This window comes from Macaca mulatta, chromosome 11 (assembly GCF_049350105.2).
Source record: "Macaca mulatta isolate MMU2019108-1 chromosome 11, T2T-MMU8v2.0, whole genome shotgun sequence".
In the NCBI taxonomy this organism is placed as follows: Eukaryota; Metazoa; Chordata; class Mammalia; order Primates; family Cercopithecidae; genus Macaca; species Macaca mulatta.
Genome location: NC_133416.1, coordinates 126,830,736 through 126,857,156, shown reverse-complemented (window position 1 = coordinate 126,857,156; position 26,421 = coordinate 126,830,736). Strand labels below are relative to the sequence as shown.

The following is a 26,421-nucleotide window of genomic DNA, read 5'->3' as shown; positions in this document are numbered from 1 at the left end:
TTGCCATATTTTAATCATTCTACCTTGGTTTCATTAATCTTGTATTATTGCATTGGCTAGGGTATCCAGTACAATTTTGAATGGAAGAAGTGAGAATGAGTGCACTTCTTTTGTTCCCTCCTCTAAAGGGAATACTTCTAAATTTCACCTGCAATTATGATTTCTGTTACAGGCTTTAGGTAGATATGTTTATCAAGGTAAATATTTTTTCTCCTATTCCTAGTTTGCTAAGTGTTCTGTCTTCTTTAAAACAAATTATGAATGAGTGTTGAATTCTATCCAATGCCTTTTCTTCATCCATTGTCAAGATCATATAGTTTTTTCCTTTGATCTGAAAATGTGACAATTTACATGAAATGATTTTTGAAGGTTAAGCTAATCTTATGTTCCTGGTATAAGTCAAATTGGCCATGATGGATTTTATTATATGATATAGTTTATGATATGATATATGAATGATATATTTCATGAACATATAGCTAGGTTTTGCTTTCTGATATTTAGGATTTTTGCACATATATTTATTTGCAAGATAATCCTGTAACTTTCCTTTTTCATGTTCTGTCTGGTTTTGGTATCAGAATTGTATTAGATTAACGGGTACATTTCCTCTTGGGAATTCTTCGGAAGTGCTTGTATAAAATTGGAATTATCTCTTTCTTGAAAATTTGCTATAAGTTTTTTACAATTCTATCTAGATCTTTTTCTTTCCTTTGAGGAAATATTTTAAATTACTGACAAATTTTCTTCATTTTAGAACTATTCTTGTTTTCTATTTCTTTCTAAGCCAGTTTTATAAAATATTTTCCATGTATAATTTTCCATGTAGTCTAAAGTGTCAAATTTAATGTCATAAAGTTTTTCACAGTATTTCATTATCTTTTAAAATCTCTCTTTTAGGTATTTTTAGACATATTCCCCATTTGTGCTTTTTCTCTTTTTACTAGATCAATGTCACCAGAGACCTGCATCTATTATTATTTTTTCTTGAAGAACCAACATTTGGTTTTTTAAAAAATCATTTCTCTTATAATTTATATATATAAATATGTGTGTGTGTATATATATATTTTTGTTTTGTTTTGTTTTTTGAGACGGAGTTTTTGCTGTTGTCGCCTAGGCTGGAGTGCAATGGCATGATCTTGGCTCACCGTAACCTCCACCTCCCAGGTTCAAGTGATTCTCCTGACTCAGGCTCCCGAGTAGCTAGGCTTACAGGTGTGTGCCACCATGCCTGGCTAATTTTTTTGTATTTTTAGTAGAGACAGGGTTTCACCATGTTGGCCAGGTTGGTCTAGAACTCCTGACCTCAGGTGATCCAAGCACCTTGGCCTCCCAAAGTGCTGGGATTATGGGCATGAGCGGCCGCACCTGGCCTATTAATTTATATATATATATATATATATGTCTTTTATGTACTTTAAGTTCTAGGGTACATGTACACAACGTGCAGGTTAGTTACATAGGTATATATGTGCCATGTTGGTGTGCTGCTCCCATTAACTCGTCATTTACATTAGGTATACCTTCTAATGCTATCCCTCCCCTGTCCACCCACCCCATGACAGGCCCCGGTGTATGATGTTTCCCTTCCTGTGTCCAAGTGTTCTCATTGTTCAATTCCCACCTATGAGTGAGAACATGCGGTGTTTGGTTTTCTGTCCTTGCGATAGTTTGCTCAGAATGATGGTTTCCAGCTTCATCCATGTCCCTACAAAGGACATAAACTCATCCTTTTTTATGGCTGCATAGTATTCCATGGCATATATGTGCCACATTTTCTTAATCCAGTCTATCACTAATGGACTTGGTTCCAAGTCTTTGCTATTGTGAATAGTGCCGCAATAAACATACGTGTTCATGTGTCTTTATAGCCACATGATTTATAATCCTTTGGTTATATACCCAGTAATGGGATGGCTGGGTCAAATGGTATTTCTAGTTCTAAATCCTTGAGGAATCGCCACACTGTCTTCCACAATGGTTGAACTAGTTTACAGTCCCACCAACAGTGTAAAAGTGTTCCTATTTCTCCACATCCTCTCCAGCACCTGTCATTTCCTGGCTTTTTAATAATCACCATTCTAACTGGTGTGAGATGGTATCTCATTGGATGGCCAGTGATTATGAGCATTTTTTTCATGTATCTGTTGGCTGTGTAAATGTCTTCTTTTGAGAAGTGTCTGTTCATATCCTTTGCCCACTTTTTGATGGGGTTGTTTGATTTTTTTCTTGTAAATTTGTTTAAGTTCTTTGTAGATTCTGGATATTAGCCCTTTGTCAGATGGGTAGATTGTAAAAATTTTCTCCCATTCTGTAGGTTGCCTGTTCACTATGATGGAAGTTTCTTTTGCTGTGCAGAAGCTCTTTAGTTTAATTAGATCCCATTTGTCAATTTTGGCTTTTGTTGCCACTGCTTTTGGTGTTTTAGTCATGAAGTCCTTGCCCATGCCTATGTCCTGAATGGCATTGCCTAGCTTTTCTTCTAGGGTTTTTATGGTTTTAGGTCTAACATTTAAGTCTTCAATCCATCTCGAATTAAGTTTTGTATAAGGTAGAAGGAAGGGATCGAGTTTCAGCTTTCTACATATGGCTAGCCAGTTTTCCCAGCACCATTTATTAAATAGGGAATCCTTTCCCCATTTCTTGTTTTTGTCAGGTTTGTCAAAGATGAGGTGCTTGTAGATGTATGGTATTATTTCTGAGGGCTTTGTTCTGTTCCGTTGGTCTATATCTCTGTGTTGCTACCAGTACCATGCTGTTTTGGTTACTATAGCCTTGTAGTATAGTTTGAAGTCAGGTAGCATGATGCCTCCAGCTTTGTTCTTTTGGCTTAGGCTTGTCTTGGCAATGCAAGTTCTTTTTTGGTTCCATATGAACTTTAAAGTAGTTTTTTCTAATTCTGTGAAGAAAGTCATTGGTAGCTTGATGGGGATGGCATTGAATCTTACCTTGGGCGGTATGGCCATTTTCATGATGTTGATTCTTCCTATCCATGAGCATGGAATGTTCTTCCATTTGTTTGTGTCCTCTTTTATTTCATTGAGCAGTGGTTTGTAGTTCTCCTTGAAGAGGTCCTTCACGTCCTTTGTAAGTTGGATTCCTAGGTATTTTATTCTCTTTGAAGCAATTGTGAATGGGAGTTCACTCATGATTTGGCTCCCTGTTTTTCTATTATTGGTGTATAGGAATGCTTGTGATTTTTGCACATTGATTTTGTATCCTGAGACTTTGCTGAAGTTGCTTATCAGGTTAAGGAGATTTGGGCTGAGACAATGGGGTTTTCTAAATATACAATCATGTCATCTGCAAACAGGGACAATTTGATTTCCTCTTTTCCTAATTGAATACCCTTTATTTCTTTGTCCTGCCTGATTGCCCTGGTCAGAACTTCCAACAGCATGTTGAATAGGAGTGGTGAGAGAGGGCATCCCTGTCTTGTGCCAGTTTTCAAAGGGAATGCTTCCAGTTTTTGCCCCATTCAGTATGATATTGGCTGTGGGTTTGTCATAAATAGTTCTTAGTATTTTGAGATACGTTCCATCAATACCTAGTTTATTGAGAATTTTTAGCATGAAGCACTGTTGAATTTTGTCGAAGGCCTTTTCTACATCTATTGAGATAATCGTGGTTTTTGTCTTTGGTTCTGTTTATGTGATGGATTACATTTATTGATTTGCGTATGTTGAGCCAGCCTTGCATCCCAGGGATGAAGCCAACTTGATCATGGTGGATAAGGTTTTTGACGTGCTGCTGGATTCGGTTTGCCAGTATTTTATTGAGGATTTTTGCATCGATGTTCGTTAGGGATACTGGTTTAAAGTTCTCTTTTTTTGTTGCGTCTCTGCCAGGCTTTGGTATCAGGATGATGCTGGCCTCATAAAATGAGTTAGGGAGGATTCCCTCTTTTTCTATTGATCGGAATAGTTTCAGAAGGAATGGTACCAGCTCCTCTTTGTACCCCTAGTAGAATTCGGCTGTGAATCCGTTTGGTCTTGTACTTTTTTTGGTTGGTAGGCTATTAATTATCGCCTCAATTTCAGAGCCTGTTATTGGTCTATTCAGGGATTCAACTTCTTCCTAGTTTAGTCTTGGGAGGGTTTATGTGTTCAGGAATTTATCCATTTCTTCTAGATTTTCTAGTTTATTTGCACAGAGGTGTTTATAGTATTCTCTGATGGTAGTTTGTATTTCCGTGGGATTGGTGGTGATATTCCCTTTATCATTTTTTATTGTGTCTATTTGATTCTTCTCTCTTTTTTTCTTTATTAGTCTTGCTAGTGGTCTATCAATTTTGTTGATCTTTTCAAAAAACCAGCTCCTGTATTCATTGATTTTTTTGAAGGGTTTTTTGTGTCTGTATCTCCTTAAGTCCTGCTCTGATCTTAGTTATTTCTTGTCTTCTCCTAGCTTCTGAATGTGTTTGCTCTTGCTTCTCTAGTTTTTTAATTGTGATGTTAGGGTGTCAATTTTAGATCTTTCCTGCTTTCTCTTCTGGGCATTTAGTGCTATAAATTTCCTTCTACACACTGCTTTAAATGTGTCCCAGAGATTCTGGTATGTTGTGTCTTTGTTCTCATTGGTTTCAAAGAATATCTTTATTTCTGCCCTCATTTTGTTATGTACCCAGTAGTCATTCAGGAGCAGGTTGTTCAGTTTCCATGTAGTTGTGCAGTTTTGAGTGAGTTTCTTAATCCTGAGTTCTAGTTTGATTGCACTGTGGTCTGAGAGACAGTTTGTTGTAATTTCTGTTGTTTTACATTTGCTGAGGGGTGCTTTACTTCCAACTATGTGGTCAATTTTGGAATAAGTGCGATGTGGTGCTGAGAAGAATGTATATTCTGTTGATTTGGGATGGAGTTCTGTAGATGTCTATTAGGTCCCTTTGGTGCAGAGCTGAGTTCAATTCCTGCATATCCTTGTTAACTTCCTGTCTCATCGATCTGTCTAATGTTGACAGTGGGATGTTAAAGTCTCTCATTATTATTGTGTGGGAGTCTAAGTCTCTTTGTATGTCTCTAAGGCCTTGCTTTATAAATCTGGGTGCTCCTGTATTGGGTGTATATATATTTAGGATAGTTAGCTCTTGTTGAATTGATCCCTTTACCATTATGTAATGGCCTTCTTTGTCTCTTTTGATTTTTGTTGGTTAAAGTCTGTTTTATCAGAGACTAGGATTGCAACCCTTGCCTTTTTTTGTTTTCCATTTGCTTGGTAGATCTTCCTCCATCCGTTCATTTTGAGCCCATGTGTGTCTCTGCACGTGAGATGGGTCTCCTGAATATAGCACACTGATGGATTTTGACTCTTTATCCAATTTGCCAGTCTGTGTCTTTTAATTGGAGCATTTAACCCATTTACATTTAAGGTTAATATTGTTATGTGTGAATTTGATCCTGTCAGTATGATGTTAGCTGGTTATTTTGCTCGTTAGTTGATACAGTTTCTTCCTAGCATTGACTGTCTTTATAATTTCACATGCTTTTGCAGTGGCTGGTACCAGTTGTTCCTTTCCATGTTTAGTGCTTCCTTCAGGTGCTCTTGTAAGGCAGGCCTGGTGGTGACAAAATCTCTGAGCATTTGCTTGTCTGTAAAGGATTTTATTTCTCCTTCACTTATGAAGCCTTAGTTTGGCTGGATATGAAGTTCTGGGTTGAAAATTCTTTTCTTTAAGAATGTTTTTCTTTAAGAATGTTGAATATTGTCCCCCACTCTCTTCTGGCTTAGAGTTTCTGCTGAGAGATCTGCTGTTAGTCTGATGGGCTTCCCTTTGTGAGTAACCTGACCTTTCTCTCTGGCTGCCGTTAACATTTTTTCCTTCATTTCAACTTTGGTGAACCTGACAATTATGTGTCTTGGAGTTGCTCTTCTCCAAGAGTATCTTCGTGGCGTTCTCTGTATTTTCTGAATTTGAATGTTGCCTGCCTTGCTAGGTTGGGGAAGTTCTCCTGGATAATATCCTGAAGAGTGTTTTCCAACTTGGTTCCATTCTCCCTGTCACTTTCAGGTACACCAATCAGATGTAGATTTGGTCTTTTCACATAGTCCCATATTTCTTGGAGGCTTTGTTTGTTTCTTTTTACTCTTTTTTCTCTAAACTTCTCTTCTCACGTCATTTCATTCATTTGATCTTCAATCACTGATACCCTTTCTAGCTACTGAAGCTTGCGCATGCGTCACGTAGTTCTTGTGCCATGGTTTTCAGTTCCATCAGGTCATTTAAGGTCTTCTCTATGCTGTTTATTTAATTAGCCATTTGTCTAATCTTTTTTCAAGGTTTTTAGCTTCTTTGCGATGGATTTGAACATCCTCCTTTAGCTCGGAGAAGTTTGTTATTACTGATCGCCTGAAGCCTTCTCTCTACTCGTCAAAGTTATTCTCTGTCCAGCTTTGTTCCATTGCTGGCGAGGAGCTGCGTTCCTTTGGAGGGGGAGAGGCACTCTGATTTTTAGAATTTTCAGCTTTTCTGCTCTGGTTTCTCCCCATCTTTGTGATTTTATCTACCTTGGTCTTTGATGATGGTGATGTACAGATGGGGTTTTGGTGTGGATGTCCTTTCTGTTTGTTAGTTTTCCTTCTAACAGTCAGGACCCTCAGCTGCAGGTCTGTTGGAGTTTGCTGGAGGTCTACTCCAGACCCTGTTTGCCTGGGTATCACCAGCAGAGGCTGCAGAACAGCAAATATTGCAGAATGGCAAATATTGCTGCCTGATCCTTCCTCTGGAAGCTTCGTCTCAGAGGGGCACCCAGCCATATGAAGTGTCAGTCAGCCCCTACTGGGAGGTGCCTCCCAGTTAAGCTACTCAGGGGTCAGGGACTCACTTGAGGAGGCAGTCTGTCCATTCTCAGATCTCAAACTCGGTGCTGGGAGAACCACTACTCTCTTCAAAACTGTCAGATAGGGATGTTTAAGCCTGCAGAAGTTTCTGCTGCCTTTAGTTCAGCTACGCCCTGCACCCAGAGGTGAAGTCTACAGAGGCAGGCAGGCCTCCTTGAGCTGTGGTAGGCTCCACCCAGTTCAAGCTTCCTGGCTGCTTTGTGTACCTACTCAAGCCTGAGCAATGGCGAATGCCCATCCCCCAGCCTCACTGCCACCTTGCTGTTCAATCTCAGACTGCTGTGCTAGCAGTGAGTGAGGCTCTGTGGGCGTGGGACTCTCTGAGCCATGTGCAGGATATAATCTCCTGGTGTGCCGTTTGCTAAGACCATTGGAAAAGCACAGTATTAGGGTGGGAGTGTCCCGATTTTCCAGGTACTGTCTGTCACGCCTTCCCTTGGCCAGGAAAGGGAATTCCCTGACCCCTTGTGCTTCCCGGGTGAGGCTACGCCCCGCCCTGCTTTGGCTCACGCTCCATGGGCTGCACCCACTGTCCGACAAGCCCTAGTGAGATGAACCTGGTACCTCAGTTAGAAATGCAGAAGTCACCCATCTTCTGTGTCGTTCATGCTGGGAGCTGTAGACTGGAGCTGTTCCTATTTGGCCATCTTGGAACCTCCCTACCTCTATCAATTTATATTCTTTTTACTATTACTATTGCCTTCCTTCTTACTTTGAGCTTACTTTGTTTTATTTATAACTTCCTAAGCTGGATACTTAGTTCACTAATTTTTAACCTTTATTTTTAATATAAAAATTTAAGAATATACATTTTTTGAAGTACTTCACTAGGTGCATCCCATAACCTTTAATTTATAGCATTTTCATTATTTTCAGTTGTAAGTATTTTTACATTTTCATTATGATTTTTCTTGGATTCATGTTATATAGATGCATGTTCTTCTTTTTAAAATTGAGAAGCATATTCTCTAAGGTCAACATTTTTTGTTTTCTTTTTGTTATCAACTCCATTGTGTTGTGATCAGAGGTCATAACCTATATGACATTGATTATTTGAAAGTTGTTGAAACACTTTACTGCCTGAAATGTGGACAATTTTTGTAAATGTTTCATATGTAATTGAGAAGAATGTGTGTTCTCTGATTGTTGGGTACTGGATTCTGTATATATCTATTAAATCAAATTTTTAAATTGTGTTGTTCAAAGACTCAGTTACTGCAAGGTATGTGTTGAAATCTTCCATTTTGAACACCTGGATCCTGCTACGGCTGAAACATCTATCTTTGGATTTCCTTTTTTTCATTTGAGCCAATGAATTTTTGTTGTTTTGCTTGAGTGGGCTTGGATTGGGTTTTGTTTCACAAAGCTAAATGTCTGTCAGTGGACATTTGGGTTGCTTCTACCTTTTGGCTGTTGTGAATAATGCTATGAAAATAGGTATTCAAGTCTCTTTTTGAGACCCTGCTTTCAAGTCTCTTTTTAATATTTTGAAGAACTGCCATACTGTTTCCTGTAACAGCTACACTATTTTACATTCTCACCAATGGTGCACAAGGGTTCCAGTTTCTCCATATCATCACTAATATTTGTTATTTTCAATTTCGTTTGACTATAGACATCCTCATGGGTGTGAGGTGATATCTCATGTGGTCAACACATTTTTATCATGCTTCTGGCACTATGCTAAGTGGATTACAGCACAGCAAACACACTTACAGAAGTTGAAGCCGTGTGGGTATAAAATATACACACATACCGAATTACAGTTTTGCAAACTGCTCTAAGGGAGAACTTCTCCAAGGGAGAAGTTACAGGGGATGGGGTGGAGGGCGTGACTTACTCCTAGAGGAGGAGCATCTCTTAAAGAGAGACATGGTAGGCCGAGCTTGGTTGCTTACACCTGTAATCCCAGCACTTTGGGAGGCCGAGGAGGATGGATCATCTGAGGTCGGGAGTTCAAGACCAGCCTGACCAACATGGAGAAACCCCATCTCTACTAAAAATACAAAATTAGCTGGGTGTGGTGGCGCATGCCTGTAATCCCAGCTACTCAGGAAGGCTGAGGCAGGAGAATCGCTTGAACCCAGGAGGCAGAGGTTGCAGTAAGCTGAGATTGCGACACTGCACTCCAGCCCGGGCAACAAGAGTGAAACTTGGTCTCAAAAAAAAAAAAAAAAAAAAAAAGATACATGGTAGCTCGCTCCCATGCATCCTCCTGAGATGGAGAACTTTTCATTCTGTTCCCTTAACAGGCTTCTGGGAAGGTGACCTTTTAGCTGCTAAGTTTTCAGAGGCCCACAGGTCCTTTCTTAGCATACAGCAGCCTTCGGGACTGGGGCTTGCCAAACATCTTCAAAAGTCCCCAAAGAGCTCTTACTCTGGCAAACAGTTTTCCATCAATAAACAGGGCAATACTTCCTGTCCAGATGCCTGTTAAACTTGCCTCTCCGCCACAGTGAGTCACTCTTAGCAAAGGTTGCCTTGTTGGGCAGGATGGTCTGGTGACACAAGGCTACTTGGTTTTCTGTGATTCCTTTTGCCAATTTGTGACCAGAAGTTAGATGGTCACTGGGGCAAGGGGAAGTGGTGGTAAATAGAGTCACCAGAGGTGGCAGGATGGTTGCTATGTTTGGGTGCATTTTCCGTTAATTCTGTTTAAATAGGTTTTTAAAAAAAAAATTTATTTATTTATTTATTTTGAGACGGAGTCTCACTCTGTCTCCAAGGCTGGAGTGCAGTGGTGCGATCTCAGCTCACTGGAACCTTCACCTCCTGGGTTCAAGCAATTTTCCTGCCTCAGCCTCCCGAGTAGCTTGGATTACAGGTGTGCACCACCACACTCGGCTAATTTTTGTATTTTTAGTAGAGACTGGGTTTCACCATGTTGGCCAGGCTGGTCTCCAACTCTGGACCTCAGGTGATCTGCCCGCCTTGGCCTCCCAAAGTGCTGGTGTTGCAGGCGTTAGCCACCATGCCTAGCTGCTAAATAGTTTTTAAAATATATATATAGAGAAAGTGACAAGATTGGACCCAATGATCCTTTCTTGCTTGGCATTTGGGGAGCTTGAGAGGAGATACCTAGGGCAGTCATTTTAACATTTTCTTTGAAGAGACAGGATGACACCACCCAGTTATGCTAAATTCTTGGAAAATTAGTGCAATACCCTTCTCTTCTTTCTCACTCAAGAAAGTCCAGAAGAAAGCCAAATTATAGGCTGAGTTCAGTGGTTCATGCCTGTAATCTCAGTGCTTTGGAAGGCTGAGGTGGGAGGATCGCTTGAGGCCAGGAGTTCAAGACCACCCTGGGCAACATAGTCAGACTTCCTCTCTACAAAAAATTAAAACAAATCAGCTGGATATGGTGGCATCTGCCAGTAGCCCCAGCTACTCAGGAGGCTGAGGTGGGAGGATCACTTGCACCCAGGAGTTCAAGGTTACAATGAGCTCTAATTGTGCCACTGCACGCCAGCCTGAGTGACAGAGTAATATCATTATAGCAAAGCATACTTGGCGTAGCACCTGGTACTTAGACCTGTGCTCAAGACCATAAGCTATTATTATTATTACTACTATTGAGATAGAGTCTCGCTCTGTCACCCAAGCTGGAGTGTAGTGGTGCAGTCTCGGCTCACTGCAATCTCTGCCTCCCTGGTTCAAGTGATTCTCTGCCTCAGCCTCTCAAGTAGCTGGGATTACAGGCACCTGTCACCACGCCCAGCTAATTTTTGTATTTTTAGGAGAGACGGGATTTCGCCATGTTGGCCAGGCTGGTCTTGAACTCCTGACCTCATATGATCCATCCACCTCAGCCTCCCAAAGTGCTGGGATTACAGGTGTGAATCACTGTGCCCTGCCTATTTTCAGTCAATTATTATTATGTATGTTTTAGGCCTAACTTTCAACCAGGAGTAGCCAAACCACACCCCATGGTCCAAATCCATCCTGCCACCTGTTTTTGTATGACCTGAGAACTAAGAATAATTTTTGCATTTTTAAGTAGCTAAAAAGAGAATAATAGTCTCTGACATGTGAAAATTATATGAAATTCAAATTGCAGTATCCTTAAATAAAGCTTAATTGGAACACAGCATTGCCTATTTGTTTATGCATCGTCTGTGACTGCTTTCACACCACCATGGCCGAGTTCAGCAGAGACCATATGACCCACAAAGTCTCAAATATTTATTTTCTGTTCCTTTACAGAAAAAGTTTGCCAAAACTCTTACTAGACTGTCACAGCCATTGGAATCCACAAGTTCGTACTTGTTGAATATTTGTTTTATCTGTGAGGTTCAAGGCCATGTCCATCTTGCTCACCATTTCCTTCCTTCCTTCCTTCCTTCCTTCCTTCCTTCCTTCCTTCCTTCCTTCCTTCCTTCCTTCCTTCCTTCCTTCCTTCCTTCCTTCTTTCCTTCCTTCCTTCCTTCCCTCCTTCCCTCCCTCCCTCCCTCCCTCCTTCCTTCCTTCCTTCTTTCCTTGGATTTTCGCTCTTTCGCCTAGGCTGAAGTGCAGTGGGTGATCTCAGCTCATTGCAACCTCTGCCATCTGCTTTCAAGCAATTCTCCTGCCTCAGCCTCCCCAGTAGCTGGGATTACAGATGTCCACCACCACGCCTGGCTAATTTTTGTATTTTTAATAGAGTCGGAGTTTCACCATGTTGGCCAGGCTGGTCTTGAACTCCTGAGCTTGTGATCCACCCGCCTCAGCCTCCCAAAGTGCTGGGATTACAGGCATGAGCCACGGTGCCTGGCCTCACCATTGTCTTTCTATTTCTGAATATAGAATTGACCTCAGTCATTTCTATGGAGTTCATTGTAACCCAGATATCTTGAGATTTTCCAGCTTTCTGGGTCATCTTCCATTACAGTTGTTATATAATTGTTTGAGCTCTGTTTTGCATTGATCCAAAAAAATTGCAGTTTTATACCAGACAGTCCTCCCCGGGCATTTCTGGTGGTCCTTGAGGAATACTTCCATGTTCCCACATCTGTTTTAAGAGTATTCCTCTGGGAGCCTCCTAAGTTCTCTGCTGGACATCTTTCATTGCCCTAATTAGCCCCACTTCTTTTACTGGAGACCTGGAGATGAGAACAGAAAAACATCATAGGAAAACCTGGATGCTAAATTCCAGACTTCACATATTTTAGAGCTCATGCATCGTGCTCATGAGCACCCCAGCTGGTGAACCTTCTTCTCCTGCCACGGTGTCGTGGGCTCATCCTGCTTCCCGTGTCGGTGGAGTCTTTTTGACTATCTCTCCTTCAAATTCCAACTTCCACTTTGTTCCAGAGAGAGAGAAGGAAAATCCTTTCCTCTCCGTCATGCAAAGTATTCTTTAGAGAGATGCATTTCTTCCCTCCATGACCTTTTCAGAAGAGGAGATTGCGGCCAGGTGCGGTGGCTCACACCTGTAATCCCAGCACTTTGGGAGGCCGAGGTAGGCCGATCACTTGAGGTCAGTTCAAGACCAGCCTGACCAACGTGGTGAAACCCCACCTCTACAAAAAATGCAAAAATTTAGCCAGGCATGGTGTTGAGCACCTATAATCCTAGCTACTCTGGAGGCTGAGACACGAGAATCACTTGAGCCGGAAGGTGGAGGTTGCAGTGAGCTGAGATTGTGCCACTGTACTTCAGCCTGGGCAACAGAGTGAGACTCCATCTCAAAAAAAAAAAAAAAAAAAAAAAAAAAGAGGAGATTGCTTCCCCTTTGCTTAATTGAAATGCCTCCAAGAGTCCAAGAGTGTTCTCCCAAAACAAAACAGAAATTTTCCCTCCTCTTCTCTTCAGACCCACTGTGATGAACTCAATCTGTATTGAGTAGCTGAAAAAAATGCTGGTGGCTTTAAAATACCTGTTTGTCCCCCACTTTGAGCCTATAAGATAGTAGAAAATATCAGAGTTCAGTTTCACAGCACAAATGAATAAATGAATGAACCTCCTCTGTCTACATATATATATAGTAAATACAATGATCTGTATAATTTTATATAGCACATATATGTAGTATATAAATATATGTGCTTTTCTCTATATACCATATCATACAGTAAAATATTATAGGGTCAGACATGGTGGCTCATGCCTGCAATCCCAGTGCTTTGGGAGGCCAAGGCAGGAGGATCGCTTGAGGCCTGAAGTTCAAGACCAGCCTGGGCAACACAGGGAGACCGTGTCTCTACAAAACATTTTAAAAAGTTAGCCAGGTGTGGTGGTGCACACCTGTGGTCCTAGTTGCTTGGGAGACTGAGGCAAGAGGATTGCTTGAGCCCAGGAGTTGGAGGCTGCAGTGAGCTATGATTGTGCCACTGTACTCCAGCCTAAATGACAGAGCGAGACTCTGTCTCAAAAAATAAATAAATAAAATAATATATTAAATTACCTAAAAATATTGACACTTTATTGTTAGTGGCTCATGTCTTTCTTCACAGGGATCCAGACCCAGTGTTGGTTAATCTCTGGTTCAGAAACGCTGGGCCTAACAGCCAGCTGCTGATGCCTGAAATCATGAGATGAATTTCTGATTGGGCTTCTTGGCTTCATTCGTACTTTTCCATGCCCTCAGCCTGGTATCCTCCTCCAGTGTTACCAGCTCTAGTGTTTAAAAATGATCTCCACAGTCCCCAGGACTGGGGGCAAGGGAGGCGAGAAGAGAGGATGGGACAAGTGTGGGCATTGATCAATGACCTCCTCTTCCTGGAGGAGTCTTCCAAGTATCTGCCCTACCGGTAGCAGGTTATTCTAGGCTCCTAAGTCTGTGGGGGTGTGATGGTGTTAATAACATCCTGTGCTGAGTGGGCACAGGTGGAGGAAGTGGATACCCAGGAAGCTGGCGGAAGGGAAGAGAGGCAGTGAGTGGGTTCACAGGCTGAGAAAAGTACTTTGATGTGCTAGTGGGGTCTGGTGTTAGAATCTGGCTTTGAGGTCCTTTTGGGGGTAACAGCTGTGATCAAAGAACCAGTGACATTGTGACGGTGGTGAGAATAATGCCTGTTTATGTCTCTTTTCTTTGTTACTTTTTTTATGATGAAAGTCAGATTCCTTTTTTACATTTGAAAAATATATGTAAGAGAATAAAAATGGATCCCATCACTGAAAGATTTCATCAAAAAATATCTATGGAGCATCACCTGTGGCTAGATTCCAGGTTCTGGGAATAGAGAGAGAACAAAACAGATTCCCTCCTTCCTGGGATTTATGAACAGAAGAACAAATGAATAAGATATTTTCAGATAGTGACAAAGGCAAGGAAGAAAATAAAAGAGAACATACAGGTATCTTGCTGGGAGGTTAGTTTAGCAAGAGGTGATCATTGTTCACATTTGCGTGTGTGGTGTTCAAGGTCTTTTTTACCTTCAGTGTCTGTCCTTCTCTTTGCGTTCTGATCTAATTACGCATAATCTATCTAAAAATGGGATCATGATGTACACTCTGTGTTGTAACCTTAGTTTTTTCATTTACTTGGGAACATCTTTCTGTTTCATTTATTCATCGGCATCATTATTTTTACAGATGTGGAGCCATTAATCACATGGCTCTACCATACTTACGTAACCAGCCCTTTGTGATTGCACACAAGTTGCTTCCATTGTGTTGAAAAGATGATGCATCTGGAAACTGTCCCTTTCCTTATATTGCCACTACCACCTTCCTGGCTCAAGCTTGGGAGGTGGCAGGTCCCTCGCTTGGACCATTGAAGTAGCCTCTTAACTAGTCCTCTGGCTTCATTTTATACTCCTCTGCCAAGATTTTATATTTCTGGTCATGCCACTCTTTGGCTTCCAAACTATCATTGGCTCCCTATTGCCTACACAATGAAACCTAAACATCTTGGATTTATGGTGGTTGGTTGTGCACTCATAAAACAGGATGGCTTGAATAAGCATGTGAGAAGATGCTAAATACCCCTGGTCATTTAAAAAAATGCAAATTGAAACCACAACGAGATACCACTTCACCTTTATTAGAATGGCTGTTAAAAACAATAACAACAACAATGGAATATAACAAGTGTTGGCAAGGATGCAGAGAAATTGAAACCCTTGTATATTGCTGGTGGGAATGTAAAATGCTGCAGCCACTACAGAAAAACAGTATGACGGTTCCTCAAAAAGCTAAACAGAATTACTACACAACCCAGCAATTTCACTTCTAGGTAGATAACCAAAAGAATCGAAAACAAGGACTTGAACAGATACTTACCCCTCAATGTTCACTGCAGCATTAGTCACAATAGCCAAAAGGTGGAAACAAACCAAATGTCCATCCATCAATGAATTGATAAAGGTAATGTGGAATATTCATACGATGGGATATTATTTAGGTGTACAAAGGAATGAAGATACAGTACATCCCTCAACATGGATGAAACTTGAAAGCATTATGCTAAGTGCTATAAACCAAACACAAAATGATCAATATTGTATACTTTCACTTACATGAAATATATAGATTAGGTAAATTTATGGAGACAGAAAGTAGGTTAGAGATTACCATGTTCCTGGGAATGGGGAGTTATTGCTTAATGGCTGCAGAGTTTCTGCAAGGGTGATGGAAGAGTTTTGGAAGATGGAAGAGTTTCAAGATAGTGATGATAGTTGTACAGCGATGTGAATGTGATTAATGCCATTGAATTGTAAACTTAAAAATGATTACAATGGCAAATTTTATGTTATGTATATTTTAGTACAATTAAAAAAAAAGCCTGGATGATATGTCCATCCCTGCCTCCATGCCTTTGCTCACATGGCTTGCTTTTGCTGGGGCACACTTTTCTTACATTTTGCCTATTGAAATCTCATTCTGTTTTCAAGGTTGATCTCAAATAGGACCTCCTTCCTTGATGACTTTTCTAACTTATTGTCTCCGTATGTGTTCTCAAACCAGTGTGATCTTCCGTTTGTCTGAGCTCTCAGACTATGCTCTGTGTCCCTTTGGGGCTGTTGCTTTGCCTTCATCACTTACTAGGCTGTAAGTTCTTTGAGTAGAGGCACCTTGCCTTATTCATCTTTGCATTATTCATCCAACAAATATTTACTGAGGCCATACTATGTGGTAGCCTGGAATATAATGCCAGTGCACTGTAAAAAATCAATTAATGTTCAATTGAGTTGGCATGCCATACGTGGTCTGGACCTCAGATTTTCGGAGGACTTTCAGAGTGTGTAACCTCCTCCCTATTAAATAGTCTTGTTGGCTCTTATTCTTGGAATTAGTGGACTGTGATAGGTAGTTTTTTCTTTCTTCTGGGAACATATATAATTATTCTTTTTGGGAAGTCATTTTCTTTCTTCTTCCCTGACTCCAACCCATGTGATTTGAGTGAACTGCCATGTTTTCACATGCCCTTGCTCTCTTGGTTACTGTTGATTGGTTCAAGGTGAACACCTGACCCAAGCTGGACCAGTCAGAGCTTTGCCCTAGGATTTTTGAAACCGGAACAGAGAGGAGAGCCTGGGGAGTTGAGAAGCCACATTGCCACCTGTGTTAGAAGCTGACATGTAGCAGAATAGGATGTGGCTGATGCACAGATAGAAGAAGATAGGAGCAGAGAGAAAAAGCCCTGGTGCCAGTTGCATCAAAGATCCATCTGTATCTTTGTCCCTTTCAAAGCTTAATGTTTCAACACTTCATTGTACTCCTCAAGGCAACAAATTCCCCTTTAATCTAGGTTAGTTTGAGTTTAGACTCTGTCACTTGCAACCAAATTGCTGCACCTCTCTGAGCCTCAGTTTCCTCATTTTAAAGTATTGATAATGACCCCTTCCTCATATTTTAAAAATTTGATGCATATAAAATGCTTATGATGGCTCCTGGCACATAATACACACCTAATAAATGTTAATTATTACTATTTGAATTAGCATTCATAGTGCCTGGAGACGATGTGAATGAGAACATAAGTCTATCAAATAAGAATAGAGATGGCTCTGATTTTTCTTTAAGCTCTGTCCAAGACAGAAGGGCCATTTTTTTTTTTTTCATGACTTTATTACCTCTTTGCTTTATGTCCTTGCAAGGCCCAGACTGCCTCCTTCATTGATGACAAGGAGTTCTTACCACCGTTAGCCAGTTCTCATTAAGGTGCCTCCACTCTGGGGGCCTGAGACACAGATGGGCTTGTTCCATACTCTGAGAGGAGCCTCGTCTCCCTACATTCCCCTTTGGCTCCAGCTGATAGACACTCAGTACACAGTTCCAAGACTTAATTGCATTCTGCTTGTATGTTGCCAAACACTAAAACCTTGTTGTTGGAGTTAAGTGTTTTGGGAAATGGTCTGTAATATTTCACCAACCGAGACTTCAAAAAGTTGGAATTGCTGAATAGCTGCCAGATCCGAACTTGATCTCCAGTTGGCCTACCTGTGCTCACTGGAGAGGACATGTTGAAACCTTCCTTCCCTGTGAGCTCTGTGAATTCATTTAAGAAATATTCTGTCCCTGCAGTGGCATTTAGTGGCACATAGTAGACTCTCAATTGTGGATTTTAAATATATTATGCATTTTAAAGACACTAAAAATATAATAACTTCAAATACTTAAATCATGGTTACACTGTGTCAGACACTCTTTCAAGCATCTACATATACTAATGCAATGGTTCACGAACTCTCCTGCATGTTAGAATCACGTGGGTAATTTAAAATAGTCCAGATGCTCAGGCCACGCCCTACACCAATGAAATCAGACTCTCCTAAATTGAGAGTTTTAAATACGCCCCAGGTGACTCACATATGTAGTCAACTGTGAGAATCAGGGAATGAACTCATTTCATCTTCATAACACCTTATAAAGCAGGTGCTGCTACTACTCAGGTTGCATAAGTGAGGAAACTCAGGCACAACAGACAGGTTAAGTGACTTGCCCAAGGTCACCCAGCTGGCAGATGTCAGAGCCAAGTGTTGAACCAGGCTGTATGGTCCCAGAGTTCATGCCCTTAATCACCAAAACCTATAACCAGAAGCCCACATATTCTTTTTTTTTTCTTATTTATCTTTTTTTTTTTTTTTTTAGACGGAGTCTCGCATTCTCGCCCAGGCTGGAGTGCAGTGGCACGATCTCGGCTCACTGCAAGCTCTGCCTCCCGGGTTCATGCCATTCTTCTGCCTCAGCCTCCCGAGTAGCTGGGACTACAGGCGCCCGCCACCACGCCTGGCTAATTTTTTGTATTTTTAGTAGAGTTGGGGTTTCACCATGTTAGCCAGGATGGTCTCAATCTCTTGACCTCGTGATCTGCCCACCTCGGCCTCCCAAAGTGCTGGGATTATAGGCGTGAGCCACCATGCCCAGCCGAAAAATTTATCTAGTATTTGTTTACACACACACACATCACATGTGTTTACATTATACAGATTAATTCTATAATGAAAATCTGTGGCCCCGTCAACCAAAGAACTATGGCATTGCCAATAAGACATACACCTGATGCTCTTTCCCAGTCCAGGGCCCCAGGTCCCCTCCACAGAGGTCATTGTTATCCTGAGTTTGGGAGTTTATCACTGCTTTGCATATATAAAGTCATATTTGTATGTATACCTACACAGCATGTGTTTTACTCTTGCTTATTCTTGTTTTATAAAAATGAGATCATGCTATTATATGTCGTCTTCTGGTTTTAATTTTTTTCCTGCTATTTCCCAAATTTTATTTTTTAAAAATTTTAATTTTAGGTTCAGGGGTACATGTGCAGGTTTGTCGTACATTAATAGGTAAACTTGTGTCATGGGGGTTTGTTGTACAGGTTATTTCATCACCCAGGTATTAAGTACCAAATAGTTATTTTTTTCTGCTCCTCTGCCTCCTCCCACCCTCCACCCTTAGGTAGGCTGCAGTGTCTGTGGTTCCCTTCTTTGTGTCTACGGGTTCTCATCATTCAGCTCCCACTTATCAGTGAGAACATGCAGTATTTGGTTTTCTGTTCCTGTGTTAGTTTGCCAAGGATAATGGGCCTCCAGCTCCATCTATGTTCCTGCAAAACGTGATCTCATCCATTTTTATGACTGCGTAGTATGCTGTGGTGTATATGTGCCACATTTTCTTTATCCAATCTGTCATTGAGAAGCCTGCATATTCTCTTATTCTCTGTCCCCATCCCACTGTCTGGTTCAAACTCCCATGCTCTCATAATGTCTCCTGGACATTTCAAAGTCTCGTCATTGGTCTTCTTTCTTGAGTCTCAGGCTCTCTAACTCAGCTCTGTCCAATGGAATTATAATGCGAGACACATATGTAATTTTAAATTTTCCACTGGCCACATTAAACAAGTAAAAAGAAGCAGGATAAATTAATTTTAATACCATCTTTTATTTAACCCAATATATTTCAAATATCCTTTTGACACATAATCAATATTAAACAATATTAACGAGATAGTCTACATTCCTTTTTTCATACTCACTGTTCAAAGTCCCGTGTGTATTTTATACTTATAGCTGTTGAAAAATCACAAAATCTATGCATTTAGGTAAAGAGGCTTTATTTTTTAAAAAAAGGGTTACAGTCTACAAGGTGGCCATCCCACAGGCTGGGAACCATATCTCTGGCCAGAATCATTAGCAGGCATTTTCAAGGAGAGGAGTTTTTTTTTTTTTTTTTTTTTGAGATGGAGTCTTGCTCTGTCGCTCAGGCTGGAGTGCAGTGGCGCAATCTCGGCTCACTGCAAGCTCCGCCTCCCGGGTTCAGGCCATTCTCCTGCCTCAGCCTCCTGAGTCGCTGGGACTACAGGCGCCCGCCACCACGCCCGGCTAATTTTTTGTATTTTTAGTAGACACGGGGTTTCACCATGTTGGCCAGGATAGTCTCGATCTCCTGACCTCGTGTTCCACCCGCCTTGGCCTCCCAAAGTGCTGGGATTACAGGCGTGAGCCACCAGGCACAGCCAGGAGGAGGAGGGGTCGGACAGGAATTTTAGCTGACTGGGGTGGCCAAGTATACATATTCAACAGGTTATGAGAAGAGTTATGAATATTTATGAAGGTGGTTATGACATGTGTGACATATGACTCGTTCACCTTGGGGTGGGGCCTGACATTTAAATGTATTATATTTAGGTCCTATATGTCAAAAAGGTCTTTTTAGGACAAAGGCACTCATGTGCACAGCCTCTGTAAACTGGCCAGAATCAGTCCATGGTTGTGGTCTTTTTTATTAGGAGAAAGTTACTGAAATCAGTCTCTCGTCTAATCAAAGCTGTAGTTATGGCTGGTGGAAAGGGAGCGGTGCGGGGGAGGATCAGTTCATCAGTGTCTGGTGGTTGGTTAGTGGCAGTTGCTTTAACATTGCTTATCTCAAGGCCAGCGCTTGTTTAGCTGCTAGAGAAAAAGAAAAACCTTGTGGCAGTTAGAATCCAGTTTATTCTTTAAGTGAAGGAGTGTGTGACTTAACCCTTTCCTGGAACGGCCATAAGCCCTGTTGATAACTTGATATCTTATTGCTACAAAGAATTCATTTTGTCGGTCTTGTGATCTCTATTTTAACATTAAATCTGGTCAGTTGTGTCTAAACTACACAAAAGAGGGGGTATAACGAGGTGTGTCAGACCTCCAGTTCTTGTCATGGCCGTGAACTCAGTTTTTAAGGTTTTTCTGGGGGTCTCTTTGGCCAAGAAGGCATCTGTTCTGTCGGTGGGGCTTAAGATTTTATTTTTAGTTTACATCGCACATCTCAATTTGGACTGGCCATGTGTCCAGTGCTCAGTAGCCACACACGGCTAATGACCACCATATCGGATGGTGCCGCTGTAACCCATTCCGCACCCTGCAGACAGAGCAAACTTTCTAAAATGTAAACATCACTGGTTTTCTCAACAATTTAGAACATATCCCTAGCTTCCTATTACTCTCAAGACAGATTCCTCAAGGTTGTTTGTGATTTATTTCCAACTCACCCTTCTAGACTATTTTTCCATAACTTCACGTACGGACCTTCCAGACCTAACAAACTTCTTTTTTCTCCCCCAATACATAATTGTTTTTCAGGTCACTGTGACTTTGCACAGGCAGTTTTCTCCACCTGAAAAGCCATTCCTCTTCTCTGGTTCTTTCCACTTCTTCACCTACAACACTCCTCTTCTCCTCAAGTGCCTTCTCATTTATTTTAAAAATCTTTGAGGATTCATCTGGGATGGGTTAGTCCAACCCTCCTGTGCATTCATGTGGAACCTTGAACACAGCTTTTATCATATTTGTTGGTAGCTGCCTATGTGCTCACATCTCTCACAAGGCCAAGTGCTTCACCAGAGCAAGGATCATGGCTTGTCTCCCTTTCTGCTCCCAGTACCTTTCTCACTCAGTGCCTGTCAAATATTCGACACATAATATTAGACCCCATTCCCTCCAGTCATTTGTATTACTTGCCTGGTCTTGGTTGAAATGTAGATTTGGGACCCTCATAATCTAACTTTCTGATTTTACAGATGGGGAAACGGAAGCCCTAGAAGAAAAGAAGACTAAATGTATTACCATCTGACCCACTTCCTGGCTAGCCTGTTCACCTGTCTGCTATTCTCCATTGGTGAGTTTTCTGCAAATGTAAAAAGGCATTAAATTGAAGAAGCGAGGAGGAGGCCGGTTGGCCTGCTTTATGCAATCAGTGGTTCATGAAATCATAAAGTGTAAATAAAATGTTTGTAAATGAGACCGCATTTCAGATGCCCTAGAGTTGCTAGACCTGTAATGCAATCCTCTTACAAGCTCTGGTATGAGAAAAGAGTGTTAAATTTATTGTCTTTGTAAATTTGTATCCCTTTCCTCCTCTGTTGGAACTGCTTTACAAGTGAGATCCAGCTGCTGTTTTAGCAAACTTGGATGGTGATGTTTCTGTGTCACCCCAAGTAAAAATGGTTTGGGGTGGATGGTCTGTTTCTTTGATCCCTTGAAGCCTCAGCTCTCTTTTTTATCATGGGGTTAGGGTGGGGAAAAAGAGAGAGAGAGAGATTTAGAATGTGCTCAGAACAGCCAGTTTGTGGGGTGAACTAAAGAACATTGCAGAGCATTATTTCATGCTCCTTTTGAGGCACTTGGCCATTTGACTCCCATTAAATTGGAAGTTGCGTGTTTAAAAAAAACTTTATGTAAAGTTTAAGTTTTTTATGCACAAGTTAGGTGCACTGTTTCTCTTTGCAAACTCACTGTTGGGAGAGAAGCTAGAGACCCAAGGAGGAGATAGAGGAAGGGTTAATTAGGATATCAGTCGCCTGGGGTCATTTAACGCAAGGGAAGATAACTAATCTTTCAGTATCTGAGAGCATCACTGGGGTATAGTGAGAGGAATGCCAATTCATAGGTACCCTCGATGCTCTAGAGTTAATATCAGGAGATTTAAAGAGAGGCATTGGAAGTTTATCAGAAGTAACACTGGGGATGAGATGACAAGAATGCCACTATCGGCCGGGCGCGGTGGCTCAAGCCTGTAATCCCAGCACTTTGGGAGGCCGAGACGGGCGGATCACGAGGTCAGGAGATCAAGACCATCCTGGCTAACACAGTGAAACCCCGTCTCTACTAAAAATACAAAAACTTAGCCGGGCGAGGTGGCAGGCGCCTGTAGTCCCAGCTACTCGGGAGGCTGAGGCAGGAGAATGGCGTGAACCCGGGAGGCGGAGCTTGCAGTGAGCTGAGATCCGGCCACTGCACTCCAGCCTGGGTGACAGAGCGAGACTCCGTCTCAAAAAAAAAAAAAAAAAGAATGCCACTATTATCCCTTTCGTACTGTGGAATGCCCAACTTCTCCTGGGTTTCTTGGCTTGCCTGACACCAGACATGTGGTGTCTTTCTCAGTACAGACTGAATGGGGGTGCCGGGGTCAATCCACACCCAAACTACTCGTAAAGCTTCAGATAGACTTTTGCTAAGATAGCTATAAATATAAGTTCTAATATTTTTTTCTGCTCCCTAATGGATCATCTTGTGCAACCCTTCCACTTTGAAGACCATTGAGCTAGGAAATTTACTTACCTGGCGCCTCTTTTCACAGTGGTAGAGACATGAGGGTTGGCTCTGATAACAATCCCCACCTTGCATTTGTTTCATGCTCTTTTAAATCCAAATTGGCACTTTCACACCTGCTGCAAAACGGAGTGATAAAACATCTGTGTTCTTAGTCTTTCCCTTTTCTCTTGATTGATGTTGTGAATTTAACTCAGGGTTTCGTCTTAGCATCACCTGCGTGATATATCCCATGATAGTGCCTTTCTCTACGACCTCACTCGCCCTCTTAGAGGAAGGGGTGTCTAGAATTTGACTATGCTTATACACCGATCTCTTTTCTTTCTCCTGTTGCATTAATTGGGAATCAGTTTGTTTCAAGTGAAGGAAATCAAATTAAATGTGGCTTCTGCAGAAAGAGAAGCTGTTAGCCACCATAACCAAAAGTTCAAAGATCTGTCTAGGGAGCCAGGGGCCCAGATGATGTGACCAATATTTGATCTCTCTTTTGCTGCATTTCTTGGCTTTGTTTTCCTCCCTTTGTTGGCAGTTTCTCTGTGTGCTGGTTCCCAGAAGCAGTAGGCTTGTTTTATCCTTAGTGTCAACAGTTCCAGAAGAAAGAAGGCTTCTTGTTCTCTCTTCCAGTTCCAACAGAAGTTCAGGAATTGAGTTTTATTGGATTACTTTGGGTGTCCATCCTGAGCCATTTGCTATGATTAGGGAAATGTCATGCTTGCATTATCCAGGTCTTGGTCACGTGCCCACACCTGGCACTGGACTGAAGCACTGCTCAATCCACAATGAATGAGAGTCAGGGGGAAGGGGTTGCTGCCTAAAGAAGAGGCAGTGGGCAGGCACGAGCTACACACGTGTTCCATCTTTGAGTGAGGACTTTCCTTGACAGAGGCTCAACTATGGGGTTGGAACGATACAGTCCTTTGCCTGAATTACTGCTTTCATTTTGCTATGCAATTGTGATGCTAACTATCCAGAGGTAGGTCAAAGCTTTCAGATTAAGGGTACACAAGAATGTCCTCAATTAAGACACCATTCTTAGAGGTCCCAGGCCACCTACACTTCTGACCAACTGGCTACACTTTGAGGGTTCCCACTAGCCCCTCTGGTCCATTAATTCACTATCATATATATTGTACTTTGTTGAGTTCTTATCTGTGTATAAGACAGAACAACCCACAGAACTCAACAAAGTATGATATAGATGATTATAATTTTATTATAAAGGATATAAATAAAAATGATCCAAATTAAGAGTAACACAGAGTGAGGTCTGGGAGGGGCCAAGATGTGGTGTTTCCATGTCTTCAGGATATCAATATATGATTATCAAATAGGGAAACTCACTGGAGTGTTGGATGTTCAGAGTTTTTATTAGGGCTTCATCATGTAGACATGCTTGGTTGAATCAATGGCGATGTGATTGAACCCCACCTCCAACCCTCCTTCTGTCCCCAGAGCACAGGAAGATGAAAGGATATAATGTGGTTCAAAACTCCAACCCTCTAATCACATTGTTGGTCTTTCTGGCATGACCAGCTTCCAGCATAAAACTGTCTAGGGACCCACTGTGGATCACCTCATTAGCATAAACTCAGGGGTGATCTGTGGGGCCCACTATGAATAACAAAGAAACTCGTCTCACTCTGGAACTTCTAAGGGTTTAGAGGCTCCCTTCCAGAAACTGGGGATAAAGACCAAACCAATTCCTTATGATACACCACTCCTCTATGCTGGGTCCCAACTTCTTCCCAGGCCTGGAAACTAACACTGTCCAATATTCACTGTCTCCTCTGCTGCCACCACTTCTGGACCCAACACCAGCTCTGACTGAGGCTTTTAGCCACTTCCTCCCTCAGCCCATCAGAGGTCTCCTTTGGGGTCTCCTCCTGAACTGTACTGTCCTCTATTCCAAGCCCTTCTTTCTTTTCCTCCCAAAGCTAGTGACTTTGGAAGAGTCCACCTCTCTATGTCTCAGTTTCTTCATTGGTAAAATGTAGGATGTGGATTGGTTTCAACTCAGTTGTTACTTCTTCCAGGAATCCTTCTCTAGGGGACACTTTTGTTTTTTTGTGAGTAGCATCTGAGTCCTTTTCCTTTTCTTGGGAAACTTTCACTCTATGAGGTTAATATTTCTCCTATTATAAAAGTAAAAAAATCCAGATACTTGCTTTCTCAGCCTTTTTTATCAACTAGGATATGATCATGTGACTTAGGCTTTGCAATCAGATTTTTATGTTTTCAGAGGCAGTAATGTAAAGACTGAGAGTTAAATTAGCCACGGTCAGATTCTGTTGCTTGCATATAAAGACATTGACTGATGTACCTTTTTTGACTTGCCAGACTTAGTGGTGGCTTTCTGTGTGCTCCATCTTTCTCTGCCATTGTTGTCACAGCTAAGGTGTATTGAGTCCTTACTGTAAGCTGAATACTTTATATAGCCTATCTCACTAAATTTTTTTTTTTTGAGATGGAGTCTCACTCTGTCATCCAGGCTGGAGTGCAGTGGTACGATCTCGGCTCACTACAACTTCTGCCTCCCGGGTTCAAGCCATTCTCCTGCCTCAGCCTCCAGAGTAGCTGGGATAACAGATGCCCGCCACCACTCCCAGCTAATTTTTATATTTTTAGTAGAGAGGGGTTTCCCCATGTTGGCCAGGCTGGTGGTCTCGAGCTCCTGACCTCAGATGATCTGCCCACCTTGGCCTCTCATAGTGTTGGGATTACAGGCATGAACCACCAAGCTCGGCCCAGGCTATCTCATTGACTCTTCAGTGGCATTCCCATTTTACAGATGAGATACATAGAAGTGAAGATATCTCTCAAGGTCATACAGCCAATGACAGCACAACTAGGATCTGAACTTTCTCAGTCTGACACCTGAGTGTTCTCTTTTAACCATCACACTATAGCACCACTATTTAACCTTTGGAGGACACAGGCTATCTTTATACCTCTGGCATCTCTCAAAAAGCCTGGAGCATGGTAGGTACTCAATGATATGCAAGCTCAGGTAGATGACAAGGTCTCACCTGGCTCAAACACTCTATGAGTTTCCTACCTCCGCCCATCAAACTGCAGCCCTTCTTTCAGCCCCCTTCTCCCACTTGTTACCTCCAGGACTTACCATCTAATCACTATAAACTATTCTTCACCTCCTTCACACCCCTGTTCCCATGCATACCTTAAAATCAATGTTGAAAATCTTCCCCAGTCACCAGTTTTTCATTTTCACCCCTGTTCCTAGATTATTTTGACTTTGGGGATGAAGGTGTTTCTGCCTCGTGAAGGGCTTTGTACCATGTCATGTTCTCTGCCTTACCCCCAGCTCCTTGGTGACCCCTGAGTTTCACATCTTTGGGAATGTTTTAGCAGAGTTAATGTTACCATTTGCAAGACACACTGCAGCCTTTTTGTGGAGTCCCAAATATAACAAATCTAGGTTCTCTTTGGCATGATGACATCTTGCTTAAAAGAGTCAAAGACTTTCTCTGAGATTTGCAGATGAGGGAGTTATCATTCAAATAGCTATCAAAAGAGCAGATGTTAGTTAAGGGTGAGAAGTGAGAATGATATTGTTATGGGTTTCTGCAACTGAGTATTTTCAGCTTCAAGTAGCAGAAAACCCAGACTCGACTGTTTTGGG

General features: G+C 41.7%; 1 long non-coding RNA gene across 3 annotated transcripts in view; it reads left to right on the top strand.

Annotated features, from left to right (window-relative positions):
* The window catches only part of LOC107001043 (uncharacterized), a 202,781-nt gene that overhangs the window by 25,666 nt on the left and 150,694 nt on the right, over positions 1-26,421 (top strand). For all 3 annotated transcript variants that reach the window (XR_013401548.1, XR_013401549.1, XR_013401550.1), the window contains exon 2: positions 21,251-21,348. This is a non-coding gene — a long non-coding RNA (uncharacterized LOC107001043). The remainder of the gene's footprint in view (positions 1-21,250; positions 21,349-26,421) is intronic.